This window comes from Acipenser ruthenus, chromosome 33 (genome assembly GCF_902713425.1).
Source record: "Acipenser ruthenus chromosome 33, fAciRut3.2 maternal haplotype, whole genome shotgun sequence".
Lineage (NCBI taxonomy): Eukaryota > Metazoa > Chordata > Actinopteri > Acipenseriformes > Acipenseridae > Acipenser > Acipenser ruthenus.
This window is the reverse complement of record NC_081221.1, coordinates 707,931-722,284: the sequence shown is the minus strand read 5'-3', so window position 1 is coordinate 722,284 and position 14,354 is coordinate 707,931. Positions and strand designations below refer to the sequence as shown.

At 35.4% G+C, this 14,354-nt stretch overlaps 1 protein-coding gene and 1 pseudogene across 2 annotated transcripts in view; both read right to left on the bottom strand.

The window, feature by feature from the left end:
• LOC117433455 (homeobox protein Hox-B3a-like) overlaps positions 1-5,230 on the bottom strand; it is a 58,616-nt gene extending 53,386 nt beyond the window's left edge. For both annotated transcript variants that reach the window (XM_059006667.1, XM_059006673.1), the window contains exon 1: positions 4,834-5,230. The gene's annotated coding sequence lies outside the window, so the exon portion shown is untranslated. The remainder of the gene's footprint in view (positions 1-4,833) is intronic.
• Positions 5,231-7,992: 2,762 nt separating this feature from the next.
• On the bottom strand, positions 7,993-13,383 carry LOC117433245 (homeobox protein Hox-B7-A-like; annotated as a pseudogene).
• Between the last annotated feature and the right edge of the window lie 971 nt (positions 13,384-14,354).

Sequence of the window (14,354 nt, the reverse complement as noted above, 5' to 3'; positions counted from 1 at the left end):
TTGGTTTGTTTTCTTTTCTTTAATACATTCATCATTTATTTTTCTCTTTTTTTATTCCAGCTAAATGCATGCCTACTACAACGAGCTTCACGTTACTCCATTCTGAAATGTATATCCCTTTCGCTTTCCTTTCATAATAATTAAAAGTTGATTTCAATTAAGGCACTGTATACGGTTTTACTAGAGCTGTTGAGAAATGCCAGCGCTACCTGCCTTCGTCTTTTACGCTTCAAAGACTGTGAATCTTACTCTCGTGCATTTAGTTTTATACCGAGTGAACTGTCATTAATGTATTATTATTATTATTATTATTATTATTATTATTATTATTATTATTATTATTATTATTATTATTAACACATACTTACATGTATTTCCATACTTCTCTTTCAGCTGTCTCTGGTCGGTTATAAACTGTAAAGCACCGTAGCTGACTATTATCTCCAGAATCGAGCTATTCTTTTTAGAATGATGAGGTACAGTCCTGTATTTATGATTTATGACAGTTACAATCTTAAGGCAAACTCATGGCTCTCTGTTGTTTTATACAATAAACAAGGTGACTGTGATTTCAGGGAATTACAATGCAAAGGAAACGGGTTTTCCTTTCGACGGTTTTCTGTTATATCATTTTTCTCTGTCCTCTTGCAGTGCTTCCCCATTGTGTATCTGAGTTGGACTCCGAACAACATAAACACACATGTTTGAAAACTCACACGATTTTTTTTTTGTTTGTTTGTCTTTAAAAACACACGGACTGCAGAAGATATGTGAAGATGAAAATATAAAAACACTCTCAGAAAAACTGGAAACACGTGGAGCAGAATATTACACACACAAAAAAAAGAGACTGGACAACTGTGTTTTAGATTTTTCTAATCTCCCTTTGAAAAGAGTAAGTATACGGCAGAGTGACTTAAACTATGAAGACCGAATGCTGAAAATAGTGTATGTTTCAGAGCTACTAACTGAACGTGAGTAAAATATTTTGTTATTTGTGTATATTAGTAGTCTGCTGTATAATACACTTACTATGAAATGTATAAATGTATATCTTAATGTATGCAAATTATTATTATTATTATTATTATTATTATTATTATTATTATTATTATTATTATTATTATTATTAATAATAAACACATGTACTGTATTATTGGCGTATTTCTTGGGTCGCTTTTAAACTCTCAAAACTACTGTTAACACGTGGACTACCTGCAGCTCTGTGGTGTACGCTATTTCCATGCGCTGCTCTGTTAAATGTTTTGCGGCTGGTATTTTAAGAGACACTCTCTCTCTCTCTCTCTCTCTCTCTCTCTCTCTCTCTCTCTCTCTCTATCTCTCTCTCTCTCTCTCTCTCTCTTCCCTTCACTGCAAAAATAAAAGGTATCCTGTACAGTATATAGGTTAAAGACTGAAAGGGAACGTTTCAAATCGTAAACAGACCGTGGCGACAAAATAGAAAACACATTCGTCCGACTGCAAAGACAATTGTTTTTTTTTTTTTTGTTTTTTTTTATAAACTACCTCTGGTTTAGAAGAAATTGCATTTAGAAAGAAGAAAAACAAACAAACACATATATTTTTATTTACACATTCTGCTATGTTATATATATATATATATATATATATATATATATATATATATATATATATATATATATATATATATATATATATATATATATATATATAATAAACTAACTAAATATAGCTACGTTTCCCCGTTTTCGTTCATTAATAACCCGTTACAAACTATATTGTAATTTACGCCTTTAGGTCTAACAGAAAGAGACACCAAACCCCAAGCCGAAGCTACAATCTTCCTACACGATTCCTAAAAACATAAAAAGGAATTCATGTTTAGATCACGTTTAAATAATATAAAAAAATCAATAAAAAAAAAAAACCCGGAGAAACCACACGTCGTTCGTGTGATGTAAACTACGGGTTTGAAATGAACGCATACAGATTTTGCGTAAAGGTTAATAGGCAAATACACAAAAGGTGAAAATGATTTTTTAAATAATTTATTCCAGGACGTTTCTGACAAAAAGCCCTTCTTCAGCTGTGTAGAAAGATTTTGATTTTTTTTTTTCATTAAAAAGAAATTGTACACTGCAGTTATACACCTCTCTCTAAACTTCAAACTATTATACTCATATTCTCAAATGCTTATCCAGTGTCAGTCTAAATTGTAACATCATTCTCTCTCTCTCTCTCTCTCTCTCTCTCTCTCTCTCTCTCTCTCTCTCTCTCTCTCTCTCTCTCTCTCTCTCTCTCTCTCTCTCTCTCTCTCTCTCTCTCTCCTTTCAGTAGTTTATAACCCCCTCATATAACACCCAGACAACTGCACCAAACGGCACCGCCACAACTACCCCGAGTCCCGGACATCAAACCCCGTCTCTTCTGTCTCAGCGCTAGGCCTCTTATGAGTCTAGCCTTTCAGTGACTTCAAAAAAGAAAAAAAAAAACAGAGACTTTGGAAAACCTAAACTAAGGTCGCAAGATCAAAGCATAAACACAAACCACTTACATAAAAAAACCCTTCTGGTTATATATCAATCAGTAGCAAGCTTGTCTCTCATAGATATGCTGTTTTGTCTTGCTTCAATTCTTACTGTAAAACAATTATCTGTACAAAAATTATATATATTTGAAACATGAGTACAATTACAAGAGAGAGAGAGAGAGAGAGAGAGAGAGAGAGAGAGAGAGAGAGAGAGAGAGAGAGAGAATACAGAGTTATATATTTATGCCAAACGATAAAGAAAAAAAAGTTTTATCTCTTAACAATGAAGGGGTTATTACGACCTCGGTACTTCCTCAGTGCACTCAGTGAGCGCAAATGAACGCTAGATGGCACCAAAGAGTAAGGAAAGAAGGAACGATAAGTTATGTGTAAGATTCAGAAGATACTGAATCTGCGCCATTGGCCTGGAAACTGGAAGACTGAAAAACACAAATCTAGCGAGGAGATTGACATGATGTCTCATTATAAGAGAGAGGTACAAATATAGCTAAACATGCTACTTTGCCGTAGGGCACAGTATAGAACCTGCGGAGTCTTTTTAATTCTAATTTTTAGAATGATCAAAACTGTTTATGTGAACGCTTAGGGTACAATAACCTAAAGACTTTGAAACACACACACACACACACACACACACACACACACACACACACACACACACACACATTATTATTTTATATTTATACACACATATATTACAAATTATTATTATTATTATTATTATTATTATTATTATTATTATTATTATTATTATTTGTTTAAAAGGCATAATGTGAATCGTCTGTGCCTACGCTGTGCCTTTGAAAGAAATGTCAAATATATCTACTTTGTTAAATCACACATAATATAGGTCCTATAGGTCAGTTATTTCCCTTCGCTTCTGTGCTTTTCAATTGCAACATACATTTATCCAGGAGAGAGACCGCAGCTGTATACTTAAGTAACCAAATAATATAGCAATTAAAACATACTAGCATTTAAACATTATAATAATCATCATATTTATGTCGTGTGTTGGTCATAGTTCTCTCTATATTTTTTTTGTCTATTTTAAAGCTGAACCGATGCTAATTCTATTGTGTGTGTATATTATTATTTATTAGCAGACGCCCTTCTCGAGGGCGACTTACAAACGTTACAAGATATCACATTATTTTTTTTAAATACAATTACATTATTTTTTACACCTTATTTTTACATACAATTACCCATAAATACATTACCTTGCTCAAGGGTACAGCAGCAGTGTCCCCCACCTGGGATTGAACCCACGACCCTCCGGGCAAGAGTCCAGAGCCCTAACCACTGCTCCACACTGCTGCCCTGTGTGTGTGTATATATATGTGTGTATATATATATATATATGCAGCTGGCTCTTTGAGCTATATATATATATATATATACGCTGAAATGCATCAATTATCCATAACAGGCTAAATGGCCAGGTTGGATATCTGCCCTTTTTGGTTTTAAATGCCACTCCGGTGAATAAAAAAAGGAGATACATGAACTGAAATGTGACCAGCTGTATTTTAAACACAACCTCAAGATGTTTTTTTTTTTAAAAAAAAAGCGAAATATTTTCTTCAAAGAAGAAGCGGACATGTGTGAAGAATTAATCTGGCAGGATTTAGAATGTGATCTTAAGGCGATGCATCACAATGTAAGATGAATTCGGGTAAGACAGAGGGAAGTAGGTTTCAGTCTTTTACAGTCAAGTTTATATCAACATGTCACTTTAAAAAAAAAATTAAACAAACAAAAAGATTATTAATTGGTTCTGTAATACGTGGACGCTTTCTTTTTTCACCTGGCTTGTTCTTGAGGTGTGTAAAACGCGTTTTAATAGGTATGGCAATGTCGCATAGCGCCCCCCTCCCACTACAGACTTAATGTAAAAAAAAAGCGACACAGGAGAGCGACACAAAATCCAGTTGCATCAACACAAGCACCGCGGTGAGCGTACAGTAAGGACATTGCTACCATCTTAACGAATCCACCTCCTGTTAGCAAAGTCGACACACCCAGGAACTTGCTCATAAACACCATTAAGACGCACCAAACTGAATTCAACAGCCATACATGGAAGCCGCACGTACAGAAGTGTGCACGTATTTAAATATTTTAAAAAATGCATATTTAAAATGATCCACAGTTGTTATCTTACATGGTGAGAGCATTAGTCATATTTGATTTAAGAGAAGCAATAGAAAAAAAATAGCAATCAAAGCGTATATAAATAATCACATAAGTACATGAATTACTTAATAAATAAAGAAATAACGCTTTTTTTCCCTTACCTTTGCAGTGTATTCCTCAGTCAGGTAGTGCGTTCGATTATGGCTCTGTATAGTGTTCCAGCCAGCTAGCCATTTTTGGGCGGTATCGGTCACCCTTGTGTCGCCGCCGCGGATCCGCTATCATCTCACATCATGTGCATTTGCAGAAACGACGGCGATCGCTGTTTGAGGAATTATACCAGCTTTCCGCTCTGCACAAATACACCCTCCGTCGCAGCTTGCATCTCCAATCCAAAAGCCAAAATCAACACACATTAGCATACGCGAGTATAGCATGAGGCTGGCTGCAGGGCTTCGTAGAAGTAGATAGATAGATAGATACTTCATCATAGAAAGAAGCTAATCAAAGTTAAATAAAAAAAAAATCAAAAGATAGACAAGAGCCTTTTTTTTTTTTTTTTTTTTTGAAGAGGACAGTGTTCCTACACACGGTACTGTAGCCACAAGAATGCTGCAGCAGAACCACATGGGAAATCATAAAAAGTTCATGTACACGGTTACTCGTCCACATGACCAGTCCTGACCAATCCCGGGACCGATCCACTCATAAAGTTCTATCACAAAGTTGTAAATTTTCATAAAACAACAAGGAATTTATCGCATTTCTTCACGGTCCTCCATCAGTCGCCATCTTTGCAAAAGAAAGAAAGAATGTAGTAGCCTTATAAATGCAAAATAGTTTTTATTTCATTCCCACTAAAGAAAAATAAATGACTGCAATATGCAGGAACATAACACATAAACTATATATATATATATATATATATATATATATATATATATATATATATATATATATATATATATTATATGCAGTTCCAAAAATATAGTAAATAGATTAAACAACGCGGACATTAGTCCGATTTCCCTGTTTTGCGTTATTTCTGGATATTATAACTAGACATTTGTCCTGTTTTTTTTCAGACATATTTATTACAAATGCAATATTCCAAGTTCTTTAAGAAAAAAAAAAATCTCAGTTTTTTATTTACTAAAGCTAAACTCGAGGGCCGGCGAAATAAATACGAACCGTACCAAAACATTAGCAAACCAGACAGACCCTGCCCATGTGTCCGAGTCCAGAAATCAGCTAAAAAGAAGAGATTTCTTTTTTTAGGATTAGCTCTTTAGGCAAGTTGAAGGATTTCATCCCAGTTTGACAAACAGTATTACTACTAAAAACTCGATCTATGCCAAATTAATATATTAAACCATGATGTCTAATTAAAATAAATATAGGCTAAAGCTAAATGGGATTTTTTTAAAAAAAAAACAACTTAGTGTGTGCGTGCGTATTATTATTATTATTATTATTATTATTATTATTATTATTATTATTATTATTATTATTACATGATTGCAGGTATAACCATTGTGCTCGGGTCGTGCTGTATTTCATTACAGTGTGCTTTTTAATTCAAATTATGTTATCTTTGTTTCTTTATCTTCTTTTTCTGATGTTTAGTGTCCATGTTTTTTCTTTTTTTTTTGTATTTTTTTATATTGGGGATATAAGCCAAGCTTAAGTTAAATAATTTCACTGACAAGGGCGTGTGCACTGCTCGCTTTTCTAGTATTTACTTTCTCGAATCTCTGTTATCTTCTTTTTTTTAGAAGCTGTTTCCTGGTTTTATTGACGCTGTAAAAGACAATAAAACCATTGCTAAGTTAGCCGACGGCACCCCAACTCTGTCTCACAGTAAAGGCATGCAGAGCAACGAATAACGAGTACTGTAAAGAATAGACTGAATGCGAATGCGGTAATTAAGGTATGAAACTGAATCATTTTATGTCTTTTTTTAAATATCGTTGATAGATGAAACGGGAGCCGTATCAGTCCAGAGATGACAGCCAAAGAGAAGGAGATGCGATTCATTTTATTGGACTGACGAAACGATAATTCATCACAAGCTTTCAAGACCTTAAAGGTCTCTTCTTCAGGTGAAAGTAGGAACGAGAGATACTCTCTTAATTTGTAGTTATAGTTATTTTGTGTTTAGTTACTCCAATAAAAGGGATCGCATCTCCTTCTCTTTGTCTGTCTTAAATATATATATTAGGATTGGGTTAGGATATATATATATATATATATATATATATATATATATATATATATATATATATATATATATATATATATATATATATATATATATATAGTTTGAGAAAAATGAAAACTGCTGTGTACCAAAATGATTTGTAATCAATTATTCTACCTTTTGAAGTACCTGAAATATCCTTTTTTATTTTTTCTTATATATATATATATATATATATATATATATATATATAGGCCTAAGACAAATTATAGATAGATAGATAGATAGATAGATAGATAGATAGATAGATAGATAGATAGATGGAGAGATAGATAAATGGAGAGATAGATATACACATCGCATAGAATACGCACTTTATTTAATATGAATAGAAATACACAGAAATATTATATATGGTATGTTATATATATATATATATTGAGCATATATGCACTGCGATGTCTTGCCCATGCGTGTACATTTCTACACTTTTCTGTGTTTCTGTGTGACCGAACAGGTTGTACGATACACAGACCTAGGTGCTTAAAAAACATAAATAGAAAAAAAAGATATTTAGTGGCACTGAATTAAATCAAACGAAACACGCAATAAAATGTAATTTTCTGCAACATCTACCAGGTAGTTTCCTGCAAAGCGGCAAATGGAATATTTTCTCATTCCTTGTGCAATGGGGGGGGGGGGGAGGGGGGGGGGGTTATATAGATGAGTTTACACAGGGTGTATAGTTTATATAGTTAAATTTAATGTGGTATGTAAAACCAACAACTAAAAAATACGAGAAAAGGGACTGAGCTTTAATAGCCCATGTTTTATTTATTTATTAAAATAATTTATTATTATTATTATTATTATTATTATTATTATTATTATTATTATTATTATTATTATTATGTTTAATTCTTTATTACAGTCTAATGGGAAAAAATAAAGACATAAATACAGAAGCAAACTGATTATAGTATCGCCCTCATTGTTTATAATATGATTTCAAATTGACCAAACCACGACAACAACATTATCTGTGTTTTTAATTATTTTTTTTTTATTGGCAGAAAACGTTATCATTGTGCAATTTATTCACCCCCCCCCCCCCCCCCACACACACATTTATTTAATCCTTCACGACACGACACAAACACAAAAAATAATATTACATTTTTCCTACATCTCGTGATCCACTGCACAGTATAATGTACACCAATAGTGAGAGAATAATGAAACATAAACACAATCCAAAATAGCACACACTTGAGAAAGTAAAACACACACGAATAATGTATACCAAAATAATACTTTAACATTAAATTATGTACACGTCCTGTATATGCTGGGTATATTTCCCTTTTTCAGACACATTTTCTAAATCGCTTTTCTTGTTTCTAGACAGAAGTGAACGCACACACATCACTGGTACAAACACACTGGGTAGAATAATGAATTATTACGAATAGAATTAATGTGTTTTCTTTCTTTTAAAAAGGAAGACACGAGCAATAATCACGTTCACATCAGGATAGAAACCGGAGGGGAAAAAGGTTTTTTTTTTTAAACTTTTATACCTTTGGAGAACAGTTTAATAGGTAGACTTCATTATCGATATTCTACAAAACAGACAATGATCGTACTATAGGTAGTGTAGTGTGTTTCAGTGTTATACAAAATGGGGAGAATGCGGTTCATTATGTTGTGTATATATATATATATATATATATATATATATATATATATATAGATAGATAGATAGATAGATAGATAGATAGATAGATAGATAGATAGATAGATAAATAACAAGTCTCTTTTCCTTTATTTGTGTTTTTTTTTCGCTTGTGTCTTTTTGTGTTTCGGACCAGGGACGGTGGCCGCTCTCACTCCTCCTCCTCATCCTCCTCTTCTCCGGGCTTCTCCTCATTTGGCGGGCTCTGACCTGCCGCCTTGTTCTCCTTCTTCCATTTCATGCGGCGGTTCTGGAACCAGATCTTGATCTGCCGCTCGGTCAGGCACAGTGCGTGGGCGATCTCGATGCGCCGCCGCCGCGTCAGGTAGCGGTTGAAGTGGAACTCCTTCTCCAGCTCCAGGGTCTGGTAGCGGGTGTAAGTCTGTCGACCCCTCTTCCTGTCTGTTCCTGTTAAAATAGGGAGTAGGAAGTAGACACATACGTATTTTTTAAAATGTCTTTGCTAAGTACAAACCTAGGTATTTGCATAATAATAATAATAATAATAATAATAATAATAATAATAATAATAATAATAATAATAATAATGCATTTATATAATCTCAAAGATGCTATTTGTGTGTGTTTCTGTTCGTATTAAATAGAATTTGCATGCACACGTGCTATTGTTTTTCTTTCCGCTCGACGTTTGTACACGCCGCTTTCCTGGCTGGTGTTTGATGTGTCAGATACACACCACATTGCTGGCAGCTGCTGTCTGTTCTATCTCTGTACCTATCTGTATTTGCACTAACCTCTGTGTGTATGATGCAAAAACAAATCAATAAAGCGTCACATGAACTTTAATAAAATCAATACATGCACAGTGTGTGTTTCTGTGGGGGGGGGGGGGGAGAGGCGGACAATGAGCGCCTTATTATTCTTTTCTGTTGTTTTTTTTTTGGCTAAGATATTAACTGTTGAGATATTAACTCTAAGAGTGCTGGAACGTACTGTGTGTGTGTCTGTGTGTGTGCGCGTGTGCATGTGCATGTGTGTGTGTGTACAGATCAAATCGTTTACGATGGTTAATATAATATATGAGACACAGCTCAACTTTAAATATTGGTTTAGGAGAACGCTTTTAATGCACAGCTGTTTAGTTTAAACCCAACTTTCTTTCGTGGTAGTGATAATAGACCACGTCGAATCCTAAATTGGCACTTAATGAGAGTCCATGCACACATTGACTGTATATGCGTGTGTATATGCGTGTGCTTGCCTCTTTGTGTCTGTCGGTCTTGTTTGAGGTTTATGTGGTAATTACAATGCAATCCCAATCGAACTGTGTACCTGAAAAACAAGCAAACATTTTCATTTTAAAATATCATATAGCCCTGCCATTCTGCATATGCGAGTGGCCCATTATACTCAAATGCTGGCTTCCTCCTAGATTTATTTTAGTTGTAATTAATGAGGCCTACACGTTCCCATTGGATTCATCTTGTACTTGTCTAATATTAATGCGTTGCTATAATGTTTTTCGTAGAGAACATGCATGAACCTGTATTTACCGAGGAAAATGTCATGATTGGTGTTTGGATATATATATATATATATATATATATATATATATATATATATATATATATATATATATATATGACAAATGAAAAGTGATTTATTTTTTTAATGTACACAAAAGGTGAAAATGATTTTTAAAATAATTTATTCCAGGACGTTTCTGACAAAAAGTTCTTCTTCAGCTGTGTAGTGTAGAAAGATTTTGATTTTTTTTTTCATTAAAAAGAAATTGTACACTGCAGTTATACACCTCTCTCTAAACTTCAAACTATTATACTCATATTCTCAAATGCTTATCCAGTGTCAGTCTAAATTGTAACATCATTCTCTCTCTCTCTCTCTCTCTCTCTCTCTCTCTCTCTCTCTCTCTCTCTCTCTCTCTCTCTCTCTCTCTCTCTCTCTGTGTTTGACATTTGTTGATGGAACAATGGCATTCAAACTGTAAAATAACTAGGAGGTCATAAAAACGGGTGTAAGCTGTATGGTACACATGAATACATGTTATATGCGCCGTGTCCGGTGCAACAGATAAGATATACAAAACAAAGAACCACTTTACCGTGCAGACGCCTGCGATAGCTTTTCACAATCAAAGCCTTTGAAAAAAATATATATATATATATATATATGCCACTATATCTACACAAACACATTCTCGAAAAGCACATTATATGTTGCTATAGCATTTCTCAGATATGTCCTTACTGGTTTCCAATGAAATGAATGGATCAGTATGGAGGAGGGGGGAGGGGAGGGGAGGGGAGGGGGGAATTGGCCTAAATGAAAAAAAAAACAATTATGATGGGGGAATTACATTATGCACGATCCTGAATATTTTAGCAAACAAGAAGCACGACTAGCCTGAAAATAAAGCTATAAACGGTGTTCAAATTCACTTCATTCGAATTCTAAAGTTGATCAAATTGGGTAAGAAGTTACTGGAGACAGCTGCCGGGCAATAAAACGTGTGTCGCTGTGAAACGCTGGCTGTAAACCATGCTGAGCGGATTACTACTAAATTGCATTGAGTTAAGACTGATGGGGATCCGCGTCACAGTTTAATGTTCGGGGGTATTTTACTGACCAAGCTGGCTCAAACACGGACCTCTCTCGAGATCATTTGCCGATCTGCAAACCCAACTCAACAGCTGCGCATCTCAGCGATTCAATAAGCAAAGTGCTGTCCCGCTGTATTCAGCTCGAACGCAGGTTCTCCCTACATAGCCTTAGCGAACAAGAATCTGGCAAACCGCAGTAATTGAATAAGCAAGTGCATTCTAGAGGGGTCGTATAGCCGTCAGTGCATGCTTTTCGCAAAGCATTATATTTTGAAATTGAAAATCTATGTTTGCGTATTTGATTAGAGGCAGCGGGACCGGTCAAGACGCATGCAAACCCGAGAATGCTGGCTATATGGATAAACGTATGCGCCACAATTGTTGAATCAGGAGTTATGTTTTCCTGTAGGCTAGTTTACACTTATAATAGGGGGATGGTGTCTAACTTCCTATTTCCAAGTGCCCTGTCCGACTGGAAATCTGAAGCTTGGGGTACTTGTTTATAAATGTTCAAAGACGAGCTCATGAAGATGTATCTGTTTTTAAAATGATTTGCTGTATTTTCACTTCACTTCAGCGGCTTTTACGGAGGGGGGGGGGGGGGAATGTGCGTGTTGATAATTCACCATGCCCTTTAGAAGTTACTGCCGATCAAGGCTCGCATTCCAATCCAGCCTGTAGAGAATCGTATAGAAAAACCACCGCAGTCAATGAATCAAAAGATCCCAAGTGCACCTGGCAACATAGAATCAACATCGCCTTTGGAATACTGAGTTTAGAACAAAATACAGGGAAATCGTTACATTCTAAAAGACCTCTTTACTAACTCTTCCTCTCAGTCAATTAATTAATTAACGGGTCCGTCTTTGAGAATCAGATTAACGGTAATACTGTAGGACTCCGCTGTAACTTTAACATCAACAGAAACATGGACCCGGTGCATCATTCGCACTGTATTGCAGGGAACACGTTGCACACATTTCTACAGTACCAGCAACCGATCATTAACTCTAAGTGAATTATATTGACAATTATTGAAGCAACTGCCTGTAAGCTATTGCAATATCGTAGTGACCATTTTCTGATATGACTGTAACCAATACACTGAATGGGCGTAATCAATGTATTGTATTTGCCCATGCAATTTCTAAAGCGATTTAAGATGCGCATATACTTTTTTTAAGCGTTTTAAGGGCAATTTAATAAAATGTAATAATAAAAAGGGGGTATAAAAATGGATAAATACATACAAATAAAAAGCTGCTTGCATTTATTTATCGGTTTTCCAAAACAAACACCTCTACCCGAAATAAAACCATACGCTTGTATTGTGTGCAGAATGCCGCCTACTGAATATTCAAGAACTAAAATTATAGCTTTATGGGGGTCGTGTCGCAATAAAAATCTCCTTTAGCAAAACGTCATAAAAGAGATTGCTGTAGGAGTCGACCAGCCCAAATAAAAAAAAACACACGCATGCACACTCTCAGTCAAACACACACGCACAAAAAACACATTTACTATATTTTTAAGACGTCGTTTTCTAATCCCATCTCTCTCTCTCTCTCTCTCTCTCTCTCTCTCTCTCTCGTTTAATTTAAAATCGACTTTTCCCCCTTGTTCCTTTATTTCTCTGTTTTTTTTTTGTTTTTTTTTTGTAACACATACCTGAGCTCCGCATCCAAGGATAGATGCAGAAGTTGGCTTCGTTTTGCTGGTCGGAGTCTCTCTCCTCCGCTTTCCTGCAGGTCTGTTTGGGATTATCCCCGGCGCACATCACCGAAAGGTTCTGTTCGAACGGGGAGCAATGCATGTTAAAACAGCCCGCGTTGAGACCGTAGCCAGCTGGGTACATGGCCGGATTCGGAGTGTGCACGCCGCTGCCGTTACCGTAGAGTCCCGGCACGGAGGAGGAGAACGAAGCGGTACTGGACCCCCGAGCCATAACCGGAGGCTCTTTGGGAACCGGTGGCAAACGCGCATGAAGTTTGGTCTGGAAATCCCGCGGTCGGGAAAACCGAACTTGCAGCTTGATATTTTGAAAATAATGCATTCGCATAATACAAAGAACTCATAATTTGGCCGAGTGATTTGTAGGCCAGGACGTTTTAGTGTCGGTTTTACGAGGTACCGTGATATATTATGGAATTAGAGTCCAGATTTACACCAAAAAGCACCCCTTTTTCCTCCAGGGGCCACGTGATGACGCGCACGTGATTTAGTGAGATCCAATGGAAGCGGTGCTTTCCACAGCTCATGTACTGTGGAAAAGTCTACTGCTTAGATTTCTTTAAATATGCAAAATAATTTAAGTTGTGCAACCCAGAGATGAGGAGAAATTGATATGAAAACTATTATATATATTTCTCTGTGTGTGTGTGTGTGTGTATTCTATATGTGGTTGTGTGTGTGTGTTTATATATATATATATATATATATATATATATATATATATATATATATATTATATATTGTACTGTAAAGTAAGGTGATAATAATAGTTTCAAATAAAATAAAAAAATAAAACAAATCTCCAAGTTAATAAAAATTCTTCCTTCCTTCATTGTTTGTGTCCGCCTGCTTGCCTGCCCGTGTGCGTGTGTGTGTGCGTGTGCGTGTGCGTGTACGTGTTCGTGTGCGTGTGCGTGTGTGTGTGTGTGTGTGTGTGTGTTGGTCTAATAAACCAACCAAAGTCCCATTTGAATAAGTAAAGCTGTCAAGACTATTACAAAGCATTTGAAGTATGGCATGGTTTATGGTTTACCATGTTATCTGTCTTTTAAATATATATATATATATATATATATATATATATATATATATATATATATATATATATATATATATATATATATATATATATATATATATATATATATATATAGTTCCTGTAGGTATAGCTATAGACTATAGACACGGATACACAATGTCAGTGGGTTTCGCTATTTGAGAACATGTATATGTTTCAGACAGTGGCTGGCGGTTTGAATAGTGTACTGTTTAAACACACACACTTCTTTTTGTGTCTCTGGTCCTTCCGAGATACCGTTGATTGCAATATCTGTGTGCTGACACAAGTGACATTTTATTCCCCAAATCCCCATTCTATTGAACACAAACCCCCTCGTAGGAAATGAAGCAGAGCGCAGTAAACGACGTCACGGA